This window comes from Apteryx rowi, unplaced genomic scaffold (genome assembly GCF_003343035.1).
Source record: "Apteryx rowi isolate R43461 unplaced genomic scaffold, aptRow1 scaffold_321, whole genome shotgun sequence".
Lineage (NCBI taxonomy): Eukaryota > Metazoa > Chordata > Aves > Apterygiformes > Apterygidae > Apteryx > Apteryx rowi.
The window spans coordinates 470,742-492,935 of NW_020449653.1; the positions used below are offsets into that span (position 1 = coordinate 470,742).

The 22,194-nt window shown below is 38.4% G+C and overlaps 1 long non-coding RNA gene across 1 annotated transcript in view; it reads left to right on the top strand.

Moving 5' to 3' along the window:
* LOC112968639 overlaps positions 1-21,799 on the top strand; it is a 54,889-nt gene extending 33,090 nt beyond the window's left edge. Inside the window, exon 4 of the long non-coding RNA XR_003254397.1 lies at positions 21,684-21,799. This is a non-coding gene — a long non-coding RNA (uncharacterized LOC112968639). The remainder of the gene's footprint in view (positions 1-21,683) is intronic.
* The last annotated feature ends 395 nt before the right edge of the window (positions 21,800-22,194 follow it).

A 22,194-nucleotide genomic window follows, 5' to 3' on the forward strand; every position in this document is an offset into this window, starting at 1 on the left:
GAGATATCATAAAACAAGGGATTTTTTGTTTCAGAGAAGACCTAAAGTATAGGACCCAATTCTCATTTCCACTGAGTTTCATTTACACTGCTTTTGCAATTTAAGAGGAGCTGTAAAGTAAATAAGTAGAATTAAAGCAACAAGATTTTAGGCCAGAAGGCACTACTGGGATAAGGTAGTCTGACACTCAGCTAAATAAACACAAACCTTGTGATTTCCAGGAATCAGTCCCTGATTCAAGACCAGTACTATGAATGAACAGTAATATGTCTTTTAGCAAAAATGAGACATTTTGATTTCAAAGTTTCCACCAAGAGAGAATCTACTGCAAACTGATAAATTGCTACAGTGACTAATTACCATCACAGTTAAAATTTTCATCTTGTTTTGATTTGGATTTGTCTCATTTCAGCATGCAGCCATTTGAGCTTCTGATACAAATGCTAGAGAAAGGAGTCGCTTTGAATGAAAATTTCTGTCCTGCAAGCCAATCTGGATGGTTTATCTCTCAAGTAGTCTCTATTTTTCAACATACTGGCTGAAGTGTGGCTGAACTGGCTGAACTCCAGAGCCAGATACGTTAGTCCTGTAACTGTTACTCAAGTACCAATATTGTATTAATACAATGTCCCATTGTCTTGCATAACATGCCCATATAGACATCCAGTGTGGCACTGGAAGGTCATGTTGAGTTAATTATACATTATGACCTCAACATTTTTTTCAGTCCTTTCAAGGACACAGATCTCCACTCTTTTAATATAACTTCTGTTTTGTCTTATCAGATACATATCACTTACCTTTGGCCATCCATCCTGGATGGCAAGGATTCCCCGTGTACAGTTATTTCTTGAAACCCGACCATTCTTAATCCCTTTAACAGTAACCATGCTGACTGTTTGCTATTCTTGACGCTTAATCAAAATGTCACACTTTGATAGGTCAGAGGAAGTCTGGAAATAGGAGTCATCCCACCTAATTTTAGACATCTACAGGGCAGACATCTACATTTGAGCTCCTCAAGTTCAGCTTCCCTTACAGCCAATGAAGAGAAATGGACCCTTTTAGGGTGAGAGTCATCTGAGCTGTGCCAGACATTTATGATGGAATTAATAATGTACTACAAGAGCTTCTCTTCCCCCATTGGCTATAAGAGAAGCTAAAAGAAATAGCCCAGAGAAATCCTGAGCAGAATGTCTACCTCGACTTTGATACCTTTATCAACCAAACACACACTGGATCAGCTCAACAAATCTGTTTTCTGCATGTATGTATCAAAAAATATTAGCAATAACATCATCTTCTAATTTTTTTATTAACTGAGTCCCATACCAATTGTTTCATTATTTTGAAGGGCAGGCTGATGGTCCTGTTTACCCTTTTGAAATGATAGCATAACATTAGCTTTCTTCCAGTCCTCTGGAAATTTCCTAGTAGTTCAAGACATTTAAAATCAACACACTAATCAATACAGCATACTGGCCAGTATTTTTAAACCTTACTGATACATGATACAGAAGATTTCAAAAGACCTCCTTGCTTACTGAATTCAGACCTTTGTTATCTAAAAATCCCATTATTCAGTTTATCAAATTCCATCTTTAAATTATTTTGTTTGCTTCTCTCCTTCCCCTAGTTCTCCCTGGCAAAGAACTTTGATAATTAAAAACATTCTTCTAATTACCAGGCTAAATTTCATAGTGGCCAGCATATCTAGCTAGCTAGCTAGCTAGCTACTAGCTAGCTACCTATCTATCTATCCATCCATCCATCTATCTATCTACCTCTGTTTCATTTCTTGTATATGGTATTAGTTCAAATAGCTTTCCTCCTTTCATGGTGCTTAGCCCTCTGATGTATTTCCAGAAAGCAATCATACCTCGTCCCAGCCTTTGTTTTGCTGTGATAAACCAGACAAGCTCCTTCATGTCTGTTCTGTAAGACTGATTTCCCCCATTTTATCCACGTATCTGCTCTACCCATGTGCAAGTCTGAACTCTCCAACATGAGTGAACAGAGTTTCCAGATAACATCTTACCAATAGTCTTGGCCAGTAGCATTAATATTTTCCTATTTCTAAAAAGAAATTCCCTCACCTGATTCATCCTGAGAATACTTATGCCTTTTTTGCATTCACGTCACTTTGTTCCTCTATTTGCATCCTACGACTGACTAGCATTTTCCTCTTTTTTTGTTGTGCCCTGATGAGGAACTCCACTTTGCAACAGAAATTCTTGTTGTTTGACCCCCAGAGCAGAATTCATCTTCTCTGTCTTTAGGCACTTTTAGAAGGTGATTTAGTCCATCCTGAGATAGGAGCTGGGAACAGGTGGGATAAATGAGCAGAAAAAACACCCATTTCCATATGTTTAGAAAAGATGTCTTTTGATAACTGCCCTGGTGGAAAGTATTTCATCAACAGTTTATATGAATATGGTATTATATTTCCCCCCAAAAAGAACAAAAACATTTATTGAACATTTTTGGATTTTCTACATTTTCTAAGTTTTCTCTAATAATGGAAAATATCATTGTTTATGGCTGTCTCTGATCATTACTCTTTGCCCTTAATTTTACGTATATATATATATATATATACGTAAAATTATAATTACTATATTTATGATGAGAACCATCTCTGCCCCCCATCCTACTCAGAATCTAGGATATTTTCTTAGTTTTTAACATCCAAAATAAAGTAGTTATTTCTTAATACAATACAAAGAAGCAAAACAGCCCTTACTACCAAGAGTATACAAAGCAACATACACCTTTTGGTAATATGTATGGAAAAGTTTTCTTAATAAACTGTCCTTTAATAAATGGCTCAGGTTTCACTTTAGTTTCAAGTTTATTTTTTTTATGAAAAATATGCTGTTTCAAGTTTTTTAATGTTGTAAATTATGTCTAATGAAAAAACATGTTATGAATCACATTATAAATATTATGTTAAAGATGTGAACCCATAGTAAGTTAAGGGTCTTGCACTTGTAATAAACTACTGCAATTGTAATAAATGATGAAGTGATATATTATTTCCATAGATTTTATCTTTTTCCCCAGTATCATGATGATACAATAGTTTGATATAATGTGATTAGTATATTACTAAGCCGGACTTGCATCAAACTAAATCTGAGGAGTTTTTGTGATGTAAGTTTAACACTACCTTATGATTTTCATTGAGCAACTTTTTTCTTAAAGAATTCAAAACTATTTTGCAGGCAATTAAATATTCAAGCTATACATCAGAATTATTTTATTCAATAAAGGAGCACAGTTAGTGCTGAGGTGTGAAACAGTTTGATACTGTATGTCAGCTTCGGCAAGAAATGTTCTCTGTAAATGTAAGAGAAGTATTCAGGTGGAATTTAATTGTGTTGGAATTTGACCATTTAAATATTACTCTGATCACCCCCCCAAAACAGTTTTTTCTCCAAGGGCAGAAATAAGATTTTTTTCCCTTTTGGGCCTCATTTCTTTTGCCCCAGTCTGCTCAATCCTAATATACGTTAAAAAGACTTTTACCAGACCAGACTGTTTACCAGTGACACCAAAATCAATTCACACCTCTTGGGAATCTCTCTGCAAATCACAGGTGACCTGTCAGTTATACAGCTGTCATCTTTCCTGGCTTGTCTTCTAAAGCAAAGCATATGTCTCCCTGAGTGTGTTTATACCTTCTGACGCAATAGGGTGTCATCACCACAGAGGCCGAACCAGCGACGTGGCCAGGGCTGGCCTTGCACAGGCAGTGTCCATACTGGATTCAGCAGAGGGAACAGTTCCCTCCACTACAACCTCGGTTGTACCTAAGTGGAGTTTTTGGACTTTCTAGAGCTTTTAGGGGAGGCCTCAAATCTCAGCTGCTGTATCTTGACCTTTTGCTTATTGGATTAGAATGCCCTTTATTATCAAGTTTTTCTTCCTCAAAGAGTGTGACTTGCAGACTCTCCCCTAACTTTATCATCTATGTAATACATAGCTTGAGCTCCTTCAGTCTTTCTCTGTTCTCCAGTTCTTTACTCATTGTTGGGGACCCTCTTTGAATTCTCTCTAACTTTTTGAGGTCATTCTTGAACTGTAAGAACAAGAACTGCAGTTTCTAGAATTCTAGAAGCTGTTAAACCCATGCCAAATACAGAAACACTTAGTTGACTCACTTGTTACTCTTCTTAGGCTGATGTTTTACATACTGAATCCCACTATTTAGCTCCACCCTCCTGCTAAGAGGGAGAGAATAATCACTCAGATTATCAGTGATCTTCGAGGTCCTTATCGAAGACCCACAGATATGAGACCTAGGTTCCTCAGCCATGCAGAAGGAAGGGTAAGTCAAGCCACAAACCCACATGGCAGGCTACAATTCAGTCAGATTGAGATTTCACTGTCTCCCCACCAGCCTCTGGGAGGGACTTGGGCAGAAGGGAGCCAGCACACATTTCAGCCATGCTCTTGAACCAGACAACTGGAGAATTGACACCTTGAGGTGCCTCACAGTGTGTACCTGCCACGTAGTTTAAACATGTCCAGAGAGACATTCAGACTCTATTTAGAGGCCCCCAACTGTAGCCATATGGCTCAGAGAGAGAAATAAACTAGAAGTACAGATTAAAAATAGTCTCCGCCTCCCAGTATGAGACCCGTGACTTGACCTTCAGAAATCTCACTGTACTACGGATTTTTTTTTAAAAACAGAGAATTTTTTAACAAGACTTACTTTGTCTCAAATAGCAGTCCAGCGCACAGCACTGAAACTTATTAATTCCTACTTCAAATCCAAAAATACTTTGCTTCCAATCCACTGTAAAGTATATTCAGTATGTCCAGTATTCAGTAAATATATAATGGTAACGTCTAGAAAAACAGGTTTTATGTTTTAAATGTAATACTGTTCCTCATTAAATGAAGTGCCACTGCTCTCTCAGGAACAAGAGTCAATGTATCATACCATCTCGGTGCTCTGTCTCAAAACTAGGCTTGAAGGGCAGTCAAAATGTAACTGACTTCAATAAAAATGATAGAGTCATGCTTCTTTACAGCACCAGGCTGTAATCATTTAATTAACAGTTCAATTCTTATGCCAAGTCCTCTTTTTTTGGAAAATGGATTGTTACAAAAGAGTTAATATAAAGTGGGACAGAGACAGAGTAACAGTGCAGATAGGTTTAAGAGTACGTAGCATAGTATGGTTAGCACAGTAGAAAGAAATGGCTTGCAAGTGGGTCTGGTTTACAGTGTCAATGTGAGATGTTTGTTCTTGCAGGGCTTTGACTTCCTGAGCCAGGTGACTGACAGTCTCCTACTTTATCCCCATCCCTCTATAACGCTCAAGCAGATAGGCTTCTTGGTTGGGCTATGTTTTTTTTAGTTTAAAATGAAAAGGGAGGTTATTCAGACCTTTCATCCAAAATTCACTAACTCTGCATAGAAGAGTAGACTTCCTGGTTCATATATGGAGCAGGTTATATTCCTCTTTCACTATGACTGTCAGATCTGTAATATAACCTACACAAACCCACTGCAGAGAAATGCAGACAGACTTTAGAGAAGTCATTTACTTTTACTAAACTTAAAATGCCAGGGGCTTGCTTTTAAAGACTGAAATTTGGCTTTAAAAGTGATCTTAGTAAGAGGAGGAAAATGAGTCAGTGACATGTGGAACATATATTATGTGAGACGTCTTAACCACGAAGCGGGGTGGGGGGATACAGAGAGGCATTTTGCCTGCACTTTTAACAATCTCAGAAGGCTTTTGTTCTCCTTACCTTGCAGGACAGCATATTTCTTTATTCATACACAAAACAATCATTATGTGGATCCAATATTCTAACTGAGCAGGATTCTCAACTACATCCTTCCATCTAGTATGACTACTTTAAGTGGCATTGCCAGTGCAATCTACTAATGGAAACATATTAAGTGGTCAAGGGAGAATCATCTGAGTTTCAGGATAGGTCTCAACCTAGGGTGCCTCCCATCTCACATCCTGCTGTGGTAGCAGCAGAAAAAGGAAGTGGCAGGAATGCTTCTGACCAAACCTTCTGCCGCATTTTAAGTCTTTTGTAACTCGTAGAGCCCCAAGCACCAACTCTYATAACTCTCTCTCTCCCCTTTCTTCCCATTTCTCTGGACTGATGCAGAGAATTTTCTCTCCAAACGTGGATGTGACTGATAGGAGGGAGACAGGACAAAAGAAGGACTATGGATAAAATTATGAAATCACGTGGCCGCTTGATATGGATCAGGTTCCAAGTCACAAAGTGGTCAGAAAGACAGGTCTGAGATACTAGACAGGTCTAGTATCCATTACAAGGAGCAATCACATGCTTCTCTATGTGCTAATGTTTTGTCCTGGATATCCCAGCAAGGCATGAAGGAGCTATTATGGCTCTTTCTCATTTTACAGCTGAAGAGCTGAGGCCCAGTCACTATAACTAAACAGCTCAGTGCAGGGACACATAGAGCTACCTAACTTAATCATGTAAAGGCAAGGCAGGCACTGAAAAAAACAACAGCCATGTTTGCATGACTGGTCAGCCCTGTTGGAGAGCAACCTATGCCTTGTTAATGAGGCTATCCTGCTTCCAGAAACCAGGATTGCTCATAGAGGGACTTCCTTTTAGTGACTGAAACTTGGCTTTAAAAATTATCTTTGAGTAAAAAGATTCAGAGTTGATTTGGTCATCTCTGCATGTAGTAGTACCCAAAGGAACTAAATAGCTCATCTTAAAAGTCCTGAAGACTTTCAGAGGAAGTCTTGAAAGAGCAAGCTGTTGTCCCCAGATCCATGCTCCAAACTAACTCCCAAACTGTTGAACTATATGTTGCTCTGTCAGTGGCTGTTGAGACACTCACTCACATGAAAAAGCTTTGTCTTGGGCTCTTGGGTATGTCAACGGCTCCAGTGAAATTATACTGCTGTTTTCATAAGCTATTTATTTCCTGTGAATACCTTGGAAAAAGTCATAGAAGAGACTTAAATAAAGACAGTATTGAAACTTGGCAAGATCGCTTCAAAATTTGTTACTGCTCTTTTTCTGTTTTCCTTTGCAGAGCTCTGGTGCCTGTTGTCAATAGTCGAGGGGAGAGATGGAGGGGAGGCTGTTTTATTCTGATTCTATAGAGGAAAATCCTATTGGCTTCAGTGTTTGGCCCTAAAAATTATTAAATTTCCCCTAGGAAGCTGCAACTTTAAGATATTCTGTGCTGATGCATTTTTAAGTCTGCCCAGATGTAAAATGCTTACATGAATTAACTTCATTTTTTGAGTACCTGGGACAAAAAGATTTCCTAATTAAAGAAGATATATTTTGTAGTAATCTTTTCTATCTATTGTGATTCAATCCATATGATCAATGTATTTTGCTTATGTCATGGGTTTCAGAGATCATTCAACCATGGTGATTTAACATAGTACCATGCTGTGTTTGTATAGAAACATCACACAGGGGAGATTCCAAAGGGGTTTTAGCAACCTTCTTTTAACATAGGATTTTTGAATAACATTACTTGGCCATAGGCAAAAGAATTTCCTTTTGGCAGTTTTTCTCTCCAAAGAAAACAGAGAAAGTGGAAGTTAGATAGTACTGTTATTAGAGCTTTGTTGCAACAAGAGAAAAAGTGGTGTTCACAACAGCACAGATATAGCAGTATATATACAGATACTGCAGCTGACAGATAGCTCCTCTGCTGGACCTTCCATTTACTCAGCCCCTTTCCTGAATTTTCAGGCCTTCACAGAGCTCATCCTTCCTCTGGACTGTCCCTGCGTATCCCACTTCCTGGTCTTAGAATCTTCTATAATATTAGGAGTTTTGGGGGGGAGAGAACACGCAGTGAAGTCAATGCTAAGATTTTTCTATTTTAAGTGTTAGTTACTAAGGAAATGCTTGAAAATACTAAGGTTTGCCTTGTGTGAAGTTCTAATGGAAAGAAAAAGATGAAGACTGAACAATTTTGACAGGAAAACTGCAAAAAAGCCCACATACCCCTGCTGGCTCCCATCTGAATGGTGTAGGAGGAACATAGCATGTCTGTTTCATGCACTGGAGCTAGGCAAAAGCGTTGTTTTCTTAGACAACGTTTCAAAATAATCTCCCTTCTGCAACAGTTTCTGTGTTCTCAGTTTTCCTGATTTGCTTTCTTTTCCTGTGTTCTCCTCCCATTACACCTTTACTTTTATCCCACAGACAGGAGAAAAGAGAGTACAAAGGAGGAATATTTTTTCTCTCTTCAAAAGAAACTCTACAAAATGAATTTTTCCAAGAATTGCACATTTTCCCACTGAGAAACAGACCTTTACAAAAACTACCCAGCAGTTCCATCTACTATCTTCATTCATGACTACTGATGCAGCCCTGAATGTGACTTCACTGTCTGCAGCGTCTGATCAACATCATGTTAGTTAATGACTCCTCAACATTATGTTCTGACTTGGTCCAAGTTTTTTCAGAAGACAAACTGTAAGGTCTCCCTCTTTGTCTGCTGGGCTGAGTTCTCTCAACTGAGACAGACGACTGTCTGAGCCCCACCGGAGAAGAATCCCCGGCAGGATAGACTTTGGCCATCTTCCTTTCACCACTATTCTTAAGTCTTCTCTAAACTTTCATATAAAATAAGCTTTAACCAGGCAACGTTTCTGACAGCCACCTCTATGGAACTGTTGAGAAATGATTCTCTGAAAACTCAAATTATTTATGGGAAATAGCTTTATTGCATCCTGTATTTCACTGATGTTGCCAAGATATTTAAATTGATGAGGAGACTTCTTCACCATTCAGGTGTCATTTTTTACTTCTGTTAGCAAAGATTTTATACCCTCAGAGCAACTATCAGCAAGCATGTTATAACACAGTAGCCTAACATACCTGTAATCCTGTGAGAAAACCCACGGTAGAAAGCTCATTTTGTCAAAGAAGCTACAAAACCACATTGACTGAAATTAACCATAATTTTATCCTTAAATCCTTCACTGATAGAAATTTGAATTATATTTATCAAGAATTCATCTCAGGTCTGTTTCAAATGAATTTTTACTTCCTTGGGTATGGAAGCTCTTAAGCTTTTAAAATAGTGGACAGCACTGGCAATCCCACCACACTTTGGAAACTTCCCTATTTTCCAAGACTTGTCAAAAATTTACTAAAATAATGCACCTAGTAGAGACATGTTGACCTGTTCTTCCTCTTACGCCACTTCTTTCTGACTTCTCTTTCATTTCCAGTTCTTAGCTACCTATTTCTTTTTCTATTGCACAGGGATAAAGTCTGTCACTTCTCACTTGCTAACACCCACCTCATCTGTACAGGAATGAGCTGCCCCTTTCCTTCAAGTTGTCTGAGTAATATAATTAAGTTAAACTGACTGTGTAGTTTTATCAGCAACTAACCCAGTTTAAGAGAACCCACTCCTCAAACACTGGCCCTTTCCTCCCTTTGCACCACTCTGCTGTTTCCTTCACTTGTGCCAGTATTGGGCTACAGTGTGAAGTGGGTAGTAAAACGATCCAAGGTAAAAATAACTTAGCTGTTTCATGATCTAGTTAGGCAGGTACACAGGTAGGTATCTTGCTGTGACTGGGCAGTAAGTATACCCTAAGTTATTCAGGGCTGTTGATCTGAAATTTAATTTTCAATGATTTGTTCCCATACACACATCATGTGACAGATTAATACTTCAGTTCTAGTGAGTGACATGTCATACTGAAGGCATTTATACAGTTGTGCATGACGTAGCTAATGATGCAGTGTGATATTGTTTATTGTCTATCTGAGAGAATATATATTCCTGCTCCATTCCAAATACAGAACAAAATTGTCTTTAAATATTCCATTTATTCCTTTGACYTCCCCTTATCACCCATATATGTTGACTTGTAACTTACTCTTGTTTTCATTTACTTCTCCCTTATGCTGGGCATAGACAAAACAGCAGTAGATCCTCGAACAGTTCCCAACTGTAATTAACTATTCTCATCTTATGTTTATGATCCTAATTAACTATGCCAAGAACTGCTTTAGGCTTTTGAGAACTGGCTCGTGCTTTTCCTTTAATGATTTCATGCCATATTCTGCTTATATAAGGCAAGTGTAACCAAATCATAGAAATCATAGAAGCTTTTTCCTCTGCCAGACTGAGCTCCTATTTTAAGTTATTCTCTCTTGCACGCAAGGCTTTCTGCATTAAAAAGTTAGTCCTTATTTTTAGAATCTCTTCTAGAGTTCTGAATTAGATACCCACCAAATACAAGTTGAAGTCACACAAGATAATCTTTTTTCTGACTTAAATATTATCAGATGGGTGTCCAAGGCAGTTCCATAAAAAGACTTGGCAGTCTGTAAAAGATAGTAACTAATCTTTTAGGATTTTGCAGCTCTGCACTTGTGTGAGTAGGTAAGGTTCAGAGACTGCAAGTCCTCCTTGGTTTGAGAGCCAGCGCTGTCCCTGCTACAAAGTGCCCTCCCCACCCACTGCCTGTGCAGACCAAGCTGCTACCGCACATGCTCTTGGTCTAGTCATAAGACCCATCTCCTGGCATTTCAGTCGTATTAATCAGATTTCGTTAGCAGTACACATGCTAGCACTCAGTAGAGGAAGAAAGAGGATTTTTGAAATGTGATTTAATATGACTAACTGAACCAGAGAAAGATGCAGAGAACTGGAGCTAGCAGGGAAGCCAACATATTTCAGAGAAGACCAGCAGGACTCAGAAGCACAGTGTTCTGAGCACTTGAGGTTCTAGCATGTAAAACCAAATAGGAAAGACTACAAGTGTTTTCACTCATCGCTTTATTTTCTCTCCTTTGAGCCACTTTTTATGATAGGTTTTCCATCAACCAGATGGAACACTGATGAACTGAAAAAAAGGCATGGCTTGTGAAATACTAGTTTTCTGCCTGTCAGAGTGAAATGTCATTTATAACAAAATAGTTCTTTGCACTTTGAAGAGGTAATACACACTGGAGGGTGACTATTTCCATTTCAGAGTTCATTGTGTTACTAAAGCAAGCAGTGTAATAAAACCCAACATTAAACTTTGAAGAACTTGAGAGAACTTTGAGAAAAATCACTTCAGAACAGAAGACTTTCTAGTCTATGGACTGATTACCACGTAAATGGCTAATAATAATCCAGCCATAAGGCTGTTTCCCTCCTTCTCCCTTCCCCCCTTCTCCTAGTGCTGCAATTTATAGAAGCAAAAACAGGAAATCTCATGGTGACACTTTTCCAAACATAGAGCAATTTTTGCTTAGTGTTCTCTACAATGTTCTCTGCATAATGTTCTTCTTTCTTACTCTGTTTGTACATGACAATAGGAAGAGATGATTGTTACAAGACTGGCATGTGCATGGTAGCTCTAATCCATCAGTAAGGCTGATGTGAAAAGTGAGGACCCGGCTGCATGGCTTTTAGCCAGGGTCCCAGGAGGTTCCTGCAGCCCAGGCTGACACCTGTGCTACCATACTACCACTTCTGTGAATACTGGATACACTGCCTAGGGTATAGCTAGCATCTTATGACTGCATGGATATATCCTTAAGTTATTTCTGGTTACTATGATTCCTAAAGGAGAAAGGCACATAGCACAAAAACACTTCTACAGTGATTTCCATCAGATGGTCTGAAGATATTTTGCAAGGCACATTTGTGGGGAAAATACAGCTTTAGGAACTGGAAATCCACTATACCAGAAGCCCTTAGAGTGCTAGTATATCAACATTCAGCAGTCCTTTCTGATGGTAAGCAATACAAGAGATTTTAGAAGACAATGAAGAAATCTTGTAAAATAATTATTTATTAATTTAAAAGGAAACTAATAGTGGCTAAGTCACTGGACAAAACAAACAATCTAAACCTAACAAGATATGTTATATGGACACATAGAAGTCCAAATAACAGAAATCCACATCTGCCTGTTGTATAAAAGAGTTTACAAACTCAGGAAAGGTTGTATACAAAAAAGCTGAAGAAATTCAGCTAAAATAATCCTGCTAATTCAAGTGAAGATTGAATTAGATTACACCTGAGAAATGAGAGGAATGACCCCAAACTGATGAACAGGAAATTTGGCCTACATAGTGAAAAACAGAAGGATAATCTTTTTTTGCCTATTGCCATTTGGACCCTTTTGGATCCATAATTTGATGCGAACCGGACTGAAAGGAGTAAGATTTACTTTCATGGCACAAGATGCCCATTGTCTCCCGGGACCTGAGGACCTGTCTCCTGGGACTTAATGGATCTATTATGGCATTGTTGCAAATTAATTATCCTAATCTTAAGAGATTACAGAGGCAGACCAAGTCAATGGGCATGATCCAAAAGATAACCCCATTTCTACAAGTTTCTGCTAACTTCTGAATGACATCTGGCATGTGAGGCTTAGGTTCCTGTTCTCAGCCTCTCCCTTCTATCTCCTTTTCCTTCCCCAGTTTATTTAATCTTTCTCTATTTTTGCCATCTGTTTAGTTAGTCTGTCTCAGACTGTTTCTTTTGCAACATTACTGTGAGCCTGCAACCAGTAAGATAACTGGGAGTAGTCTTTGACAGCCCAACACTAGTGTAAACTTGTCAGCTCTCAGAGTGGCTGATAAGACTTTTTGCTATGTTTGTCTTTCTCTCACAGTGAGTTCAGAAGAAACAGAATGAGAGAAGGACACTGCTTTTGCTTTGCGGGCMTTTTCTTTCTCCCCTCTTACGTGTTTTTGCCTTGTGTTGTCCTCAAGGAACTAGGAGTCAGTTTTAAATAAAAATAACAAAAGTAACTTCTTTTTTTTCTTTCTACCAAATGGACAGTTAACACCATCAGAAAGATTCAGAACACGGGAATGAAGCTGCAGAGCTTTCTCGGGGTTGGAAAGTTGGTTTTCCACAACTGGGAGAAAGCCCAGGCCATTCTCTTAGACAGATCTCTCCTTTCCTCCATCCTTCATCAGGAGAAGCTATTTTGTCAAATCTTGGCAAACTAATATTTCAGTGATCGACTGATACAACAAAATGACATTTTCTGAAAGGAGATTTGTCAAAAGACTCCTAATGGACTGTAGTAGGAGTGCCCAAATAATGTTCTCTGTATAATTCATTACTGTACAATCTTCTTTAAAAACAAACAGCCCTCTAATTTTTATATCTCATCAGATGCACTGAAGACAGCCCTACACTCTTGGTGCTTAAGAATCAAGGCTTTTATCCCACAACTTCAAAAACAACGCAACAGTAGAAAAAATAAATCGACAGTACAACATTTAAGAAACCTGCACTTACAACAAACCAAACATGTAGAGGAATACTGGACTCTTTTCTGAACATTTGTATTTTTCTGTAGTGCTACTTGCAGGATATAGCATGCATTTCTCAGCATGGAAAAGATTAAAAAAAAAAAAATTGCAAACAGCTAGCTATATACAAAGCTTGAACCAGAGGCAATACAATAAGTTCTTATTGTAACTCAACTAGCAAAGTGGCCAGTTCACCTCTGAGAACTGAAAACCCACCCTCAGGATGCACTTTGGTATAGCTTAAACCAACAGAAGATGGAACTGCCACCAAAAGTATGCAACTCACCCTTGATGCAGCTTATACTTCTCTTTCCCACCTTAATGTCTTGTCTATATAGTCCTTTCCCATACAGGCAAACAAAAGGATAGCTTTAGCTGAGTTTGATTCTTGATCTTGTTCACCATGAGGCCTCCCAGACATGTGTGCCAGGGATAAAGGATGGAGCAGAACTGGGAAAGCAATGAGCAGCTGGAGACAGAGCAGGATTTCTTATTTTGGTGGCAATGCCAGTTTAAGCAGGAGTACAGCATTTGCTGCTATCTAGAAGTTTCTCCATGAGAAGCTGCAAATTTCCCTAGAAAAACTGGGCTACGGGGAGACCTGCTTTTTATGTCAATTATCCCTCTGCATTTTTACTACAACAGAGAGGAAGCATATCTGGACCATCCTTAGAAAACCCATTTTCCTGAAATGTATCAGACAGCTATGAACTCTTTAACAGGTGCTTGACATCTCACAGGCCTGGGCTGTATTATATCAAAAGTAACCTGTCTGGCACACACAACAGCAGCGTGYGGTGTGCGGCACGGCACTGACTTCCACTGTCCCATCACACTTTGGAAGATTCACATACCTATTATTTCTCCAGTTATTGCGAGCGGGAGTTACATGCTTAAATTCCTCAGTTGAAAAAGCAGACTATTTTATTGACTAAACAGTATTGTTCCTCCAAAAAACCCACACAAAATAATTAAATGAAGATGATCTGTTAAGTAATTTTCAATAGTTTCATATATTTATGTTCATACTATGCTTGTACACTTTTTTCATTGGAATACATTTTACACTCATTAACAAAGATGCTATCCCATTTAAGTCAAATGAGGCTTCTCTGGTCTATCTTAGATCAGCATCTGAGCCAAGGTATGTATCTTACTCAGTTCATTAGCCTCTCCAATACTGTAGATTAAATAAGCAAGTATGTCACTAAATCTGTTCAGCATTAAGATGATACAAAATGTATTTTTCTTCTTCCAACTAAATAGTTTTCTTCAAATCTGAAACAGATGGAAACACAGTGAGTTATCTTACATGAGCTCATCTGGACTTCTGAATGGAATGTCCGACATTTGGTCACACATCTTGAGATGTGAGTTAGAGTCTGAACAGGGAAAGTTTTATCATCTTATGTTTACACGTGTGGATAGGCTCATTAAGTTCAATGGACAACAAGTAAAGTAAATTTACACACACACACAGAGCAAGACCCTGCAGGATAGGTTTCTATATAAAATATCTGATATGTAGTTCACATTCCCAAAGATAATTGTCCCCTAAAAGTCCATAATAAATGGAAACTCAGCAACAAAGTTACTTAAGAAATCTGGAGCAGCTCCTTTCTTCTGTATCTCTCATTAAGCCTGTTTTTTTCTATGTTTGTCTTGGAGGCTAATATTTCTGGGGACACACTGACTTATATGTCTTTTATGGAACCCAGCATACTGTTGACATTTGACTAATAAAAAACCCCAGGAATCTAAATTATTCTTTTTTATACTTATGGAAAAATTATGAGGGGAGTTTACACATGTAGAGTGGCAGATATTAAATTCCCTTATTTACAAGATTAGCAACACATAGTTCCAATGAGAACTCACTCCCACATGACAATCCTACCAGGAACTACACATACTTCACATGTAGAGTCATATTCTATTGTCAGCTATGCTGAATGCTGCAGTGAAACTGCGCTTGTGGTAAAGAAGTACCTAGTCTTTATCAGCATTTAATCTTGCCTTATTGCAGCTCAGGAGAGCTTCACTATTGTCTTCACTGATGCTAAAACTTTGCCTTTAGTGAAGGGCCTGAATATGAAATGTGTTGAGTTCCCACAGCTTTAGTAAAATAAAAGAGACTTGAGAGTACTTAGTATCTTCTCTACAGTACGCATATCAGATGTATTTTTAGACAGTCTGGTGAAGGCTGCTTCAGACTAATTTACCAGGCTTCTTGATAAGATAAATTAGCAAATGTGTAACTTCACTCCATGAGAATTAAGTTGCTTCTACTATTTTGACTGCACAGGTTTGGTTCTCTACACTACATTGAAGTGGGTCCAGCAAATTTTTAATGTGCAGTTCTCCTGACTACCTTGAACAAGTCAAAAGAGCCTATTTCATGGTTGTGAAGAACAGACAATTTGTATATGTAAGAGAGGTTTAACACCCATCTGCCTAAAAAGTATCTCCAAACTTTATTAAAATACAATTGGGGTTTTTTACACTTCTTATCACAGTCCTATCATAGGGACTCACTTCATTACACAGATACAACAGAAATTCAAACAAAAAGATTTCTAATCAAAATGAGCCAACTTTATTCCTCCTATGACTCCACAGTTCAAAAGGTGTTTTGTGTTTACTCATTCCCTCTTTTGGAAAGAGGACAGTGCAAATAGCTGCATTTAAACAAACTTCAGACTCAGTGTGTTCTTAAGACAGCTTTCTTTTCTGCGGAGGTCAGAGTTTTTTGTGGTTTGCTTTTTAACCAAAATCAGAGACCTGAGACCTGATTCATTTTGCCTAATTCTACCTTTCTCCACTTGCCTAATGTTTCCTCCTGGATGGTCCTGTACCTTCAGCCATGTATACCCAATAGGAATCACAAGGCATGGGGACTTTAGCAGAATTTAAACTCTCTAAATCTGGTCCTTGGTGTCTTCATTTTATAGCTTTCTTTTTTGATATCCCTGAAATGCTTGACATAGTCTTAAGACTTCATAGACCAAGATCTAGATTATTACATGAACAGTAAAATATGGAACAGAATATTCTGAAACAAAAATGAATTTGCACATGAACTCAAAGTGGAATTTACCTAGCAGAAATTTCTCTGTAGGACTTAATGGACACCAGAAAGAATGAAAAATAGCTGAATTTAAAAAAAGAATCATACACTGGAGTTGTGGACATTCTCAGGATAATTAGTTACATATGTTTTGGTTGTGCCCTAGGGTAAAATAAGTTCTGGGATGAGGTAATAAATAAATTAAATGTGGTTTTGGAAATAGTTATCCCTAACTACCCAAAATGTTCACTGCTACAAGAATTTGGATGCAGGCAACTTTGGAAATATGAAAGGACCACAGAAACAATTTTTATAAGAGCAACAATATTGCAAAGAAGATACCACAAAAACTGAAGTCAGCACAAACTTGAATGCTGCTGATTGATGCACTGAGCTAATCTAATTGATACATTTTGGAAAGACTTGTTTGAATAAGCTAGGTAATTTGGAAATGAGGTATATAATAATGCACCCCCACATAAAGTCATCAATTACTATAGCACTAACTGAAATACTAGCTGCATCTTTTGTACACATGGCTGAATTCTATAAGTACTGTATTGCTTTCCTTCTATCCCACCTTTTTTTTTTCTTTTTCACTTTTCAGGGTGGGAGATGTAAGTACAATTTAGCTTCACTTCTCATGGCATATGCTTATGCACTACTGGGTCTTGTTATTCAACCTTGTTTGCTGTACCTCCAGAGTAATCTTTTAAAATGCTATGGGTCAGATCCACATCAGATTCTGTCCTGTCCTCATGATGAAATATAAAATCTGATTGACCCAGCCACTCTGAGAAGACAGATTTTAAATCCTTCACTAATCACTAGTCTTGTGCTTAGTGCTTATTTCCATATTTGGTGGAGAGGACAGATTTCAGGGATTTGACAACAAACTGGGGCTTTACTTGGGCTTGTAGAGGCAAGGAGCTATCAGTAAATTGTCCCATGTCTCCTGAGGTTTTGGTAAATTGCATAATAATTTTCTCTTTCTTACAGCATGACTGTTTAACCTTATAATCTGTTCATGAAACCTTCCAGAGGACTTTATACAGACCTCACCACTTTAATAGTATTCTTGGTTGGATAACAAACATGAATAGTCTTCAGGATCAAACTCATTTCTGCACATCTTTGCTGTAAAATCAGTTGTTTATTCAGATGCTTGGTTCCATACTAGCTCTTTTCATTCCTCCTGCATTAGATGTAGGACAATTCTGGGCTGGCAGCTCTGTAAGGAAGTACAGATATAGATAGTCTGAGGGACTTCCCCAATGGGCAATAGGAATCAGCCAGTCCTGATTCCAGTGAATGTTCCCAATGCCTCTATAGCATTTTATTAAGCAAATGGACAAATCAAGGGCAGGTCAGCTTACCATTCCTGCCCCTTTGTGCCAGTTTAGGCCTCAGCCCACACAGAGGTAGCAGAAAACTCACAACAACCCCAAGGGCTGTACTCAAGGGCTAGACCTGGGTCTCTTCCTATTTAGGAGTTCCCTAATCTTTGCGTTCTTCCAACAGAAAAATTTAAAAACATATTGAAAAGAGAACAGCAAAAGTTAACTTTCACATTCTGTCTTGGTGTTCTCTAACTTTTTCTACTTAGAATAAAAGGTGTGAACATTTTTCATTTCTCTGTTTCTTACTTTGAACAAAATAAAGGTATGGTAACATCTTACACCGCTATACCATTGTCAAGTGCTGGGGAGTAAACAAAAATATTCTGGAATGTTTTAAACTGTTTTTTCTCATTCTGAAAAATTTGAAACAACCACAAGACTGCCAGAAATTACTTTTGTTGTTTTAGAACTATTTGCATAAAAGAATTAATTCCAGAAAGATGTTGGAATCTTCCTATACAAGGCAACTAACAGAATCTAGCTGAAGTATTTTATTCCAAGGTCAGGTCTGCACTGATCTGGGTAACTCGCATGAAAGCTGGAAACTCTCTTCTAAGTAAACAGAGATGTGTAAGAAATGAAGGAAATAATACCCAAGCAACACAAGAAATTAGGTACTTAACTGAAATCTTTAAGGCGAGAAGTATCTATACAGATACAAAGATATCATGGGAATGCTCAAAAGAGAGATTCAGAACTGTCAAAATGACAAAGGAAAAGAAGAATATTATTTCACAAGAGTATCAGAGAGAGACCAATGGGAGACAAAAGGCCTGTGTTCCGAATGGAAGAAAAGGCTTAGACAGCGTTCGCTCAGCTACTCACCTCATCTGAAAACTGTTTCAACTGTGGTAGGATTTTACTTCAAGCTAACTAACTCTAAACCACACCTTTTCCTCTCCTCTTGTCATGAAATAAAACACTAAGATTTCACCTTGAATTATTTGCCAAGGTTAGTCAAACCTCATGAACACACACCCTAAAGAGGAGAAGGAGAAGATGGGATTTGTAGATAGCTGATAAGAACATATTTCTGATGCTAATTATCAACAACTGATAGGAACTCCATCACGGATTAGGAAACCCAGTGTTGAATCATTTCTTACCAACATGTTTTTCTAGAACCTCCTTAAGAGCACAGGTTACAGCTGGAAGATATCTTTTTTTTTTTTTTTTTTAATGTTACCAGAGCTTCCAATGCAAATCTGATAGTTTGCAAGTTCTAGTTTCGTTTCCCTCCTGCCAGTGTTGCAAATACTTTATTAGTCAGCTCTCTAGCAGAGCTTGGAAGGAACAGGGTCTCCCCCAGCACTGGCTCAGAACAACAACATAGCATGAAGAAGTTGCTCCAGGACCCAGGTTCGTTCCTCATCCTTTCTTATGTGCACTGAGCACCCGTGCAGCCATGCTGTTAACCATTTAAGCACTGACCACTATTTACTCATTTGGTATTTGTTCCACATACCTCCATACCACTTGTCTTGCAATGTCTCTTTGCTAACAGGCTCACTTTTCAAACTTCCAGTCCTTTTTCCTTTTTTCACTGGTCTTTTATTCCTTTCTATTCAACTACCCACAGTAAGAATTCTGCATGCAGATAACTAATGAATAAAACTGAAAAGAGGAAGAAATTGTCCACTTAACATCACTCACATTGGATACCTCACTGCTACATTCCTCAGCTTTTTTTTCCTAGAAGTGAAACTATATGGGATGGTTAATGGATTTTAAAAATCTGTAGGAATATTTGCTTTGGACATGAAAACTAACACAGGAGGACTGTGCAAGTACCTTAATCCCAAGTTATGTGGACAGTCTGTACAGAATATTAGCTGAGGATTTATTAACAAATAAACACAGTCACGGCTTCCAAAGAAAAAGCCATTTTCATTTTCTATTGGAAAGGTTCTTCCAAAAGCTTTTTGGTTGCTTTTGTCCAGAAACTTACACTAACAGCCATACGTCAAACCACATGCCCCTAAATACCTTCAGAATGCCCTTTACCTGAAAGGAGTATTAAGCAAATTCATCAGATTCAGAGGAGAACAAAGACCACAACTACTTCAGAAAGGCTACAGATCAGTGAGTGTGCAGGAAAGTATTCTAGGAAATATTGCTGGTTGCCTGCCCTGTTCTTATACTCTTACCTGGTGCGTGGAGTTGGTGTTCTTTGTGGATATTCCCCCAAGAGTAATGGGCCTCAACCGGTCCCTAACAAAACTGAACACCCTCACCCCACCAACTCCCAGCAAAGTGCGTGAGCAAAAAAAAAGAAACCAGAGAGAAAACTAATAATGATGGAAGACAACAAATGAAAGAAAGGGCGAGAGTTCATGGTCATAGGTCAGAAGGAAATAGCAGTATTTGGAGATGGAAGGGGACACCAAGCAGAGCACCTTTGCAAGGATCCCTGAAACCAAACAAGGAGCTGGTGGATGCTGTGCAGTGGTGCTCTGTGCGGTCATGATGGAATGAGAGAATGAAAATAGGCTCCAGTCCCTGGGACCCCCTTTCCGGTATCCCCCCCTCCTGAGGCTGCAACACAGCAGCAGAAGCACACCACACGAAACTGGAGATATCCTGCAATTTGGTGAGCTTCGGGTGGGGGGATATTAAAAAAAGACAAGGAGAAAATTGAACCCAAAAACTCAACGAGAGGGTTTGGAGGAGCAATAAGAGGGACTGYCACCTGATGAACTTAATATGCTTGTACAACATGGTCTCTCTGTTGCCACAGAAGTGACCTGAGTCAAGGGACCCCCGTGATTTGCGCTGAGAATATGCCCATACTCATACCTCTGGAGAAGATTTTCTGAAATATGTCCCCAGTGGGTCATGGATTGGGCTCAGTACAACCCGGTGGAGACAAGACTTTGGGCTAGACAGAACCTCAAGCTGAGCTGGCATAGCCATTTTGATGTTGCTTACAGTTCCCTGTGTCCTTATTATATGAGCACTTCCATATATTATCAAAGAAACATGCTAGCATCTAAAAAAAGGTTGTATGAGAAACCATATTTTCAGCTGAATTTAGCAACACGTTCTGTCCAAAGCTGTTGAAAATATTCTGCTAATAGCAGTCACTCTCTCTGTTTTTCAGTATATTTCTGAAACATATTAAAGGGTGAATATGGGATTTTGTGGGTAAGGTCATCTGGACACTGCACATAAGTGTGAAGTCACAAAGCATGTATTAACTATAGTTTGCATTTGGAGTTAGGAGAAGCTTCTTATTTAGCCTTTCTTTATTAAGCTTAAAGAAGTTTTAACAGCTTCTTTATAAAGTAGTTGCCTGCAGGATTGCACTTTACATTAATGTAAGGAGGAAATATCTTAATCACATACTGTGAGAAAAAAATAGAACAATATAGGGCTTTGCAATGTGTCTTTCTTAATATGTAGAAAGTTAATATCCGCCTTGATTTTTGATGTTACAATATCTAACATAGGGCTTTAGTACAATTTATACTTATTTTATTGGCAAGCAGAAAGCTGCTGTTGCAGTTACACCACCAGATTGGCATTCAAGAGATGTAGATTTAGCCACACATTTCCTGTGTGACTTTGTATAAATTGCTTAATCTCTGTTTCTCAACTCCATCCATGAAACAAAACTATTTCCTTGTGCCACAGGAATATGCTTTAAAACAAATGTACTAATGAGCATGTACAATAGTGATATAAACTACATAAAATGGCACTTAGGAAAATATCAGCATTAGCTGAAAATAACAGTAAAAGATCTCTGTGTTCTCTGTGTTCATAACAGTATTCCTAACTTCAGCCCAGACATCTGTACAATTTCTGCAGACCTATGCCAATGCCTCACTGGGGATTTGATTAATTTTCCGAATAATTCTCTAGAGAGCATTGCAAAAATACAGTGTTTATCTAGATAGTATTCTATCAGAATAATGTTGTTACTATTTCTTTCAGCGTGCTGTGGCTAAAATGCATGAAAAAATCCAAAGTAAAGGATCATCAGAGACAATTTACATGAGAAATGAAGAATCGTATGAGGAAAGAAATGAATAAAACTTTGTCTCCTTCAACAGTTGTTGCCACTAATAAAAGAATTGTTGAAGATTTGTCCAGTGTGAAATTCAGATATGTTAGAATTGAAACTGTAGGCCCTTTGATTGGTAAGGAACATGCAAATAGATTGTAGTAATGTCTACTTTAGGGCTTTTGATTAAAAACAGGCTCTGGTTAAGTCTTGAATATATTGGAGCAACTGTGTTTTCATGAAGGGTAGGGAAAGGGGGAGGAGAAGAGTGAGGGATGATGTAAGATTGCACAACTGCTCCGTGTGAAGTGAATCTACCCCGGCACCGAGGAACTGTTTGAGGAAGCTGGGAAAAGGAGAAGGGTGTGCCTGGTGAAACCATGCCTACGAGAGCCATAACCACATATTTAAAATAGCATTGAAAAATACACTCTGGATCAT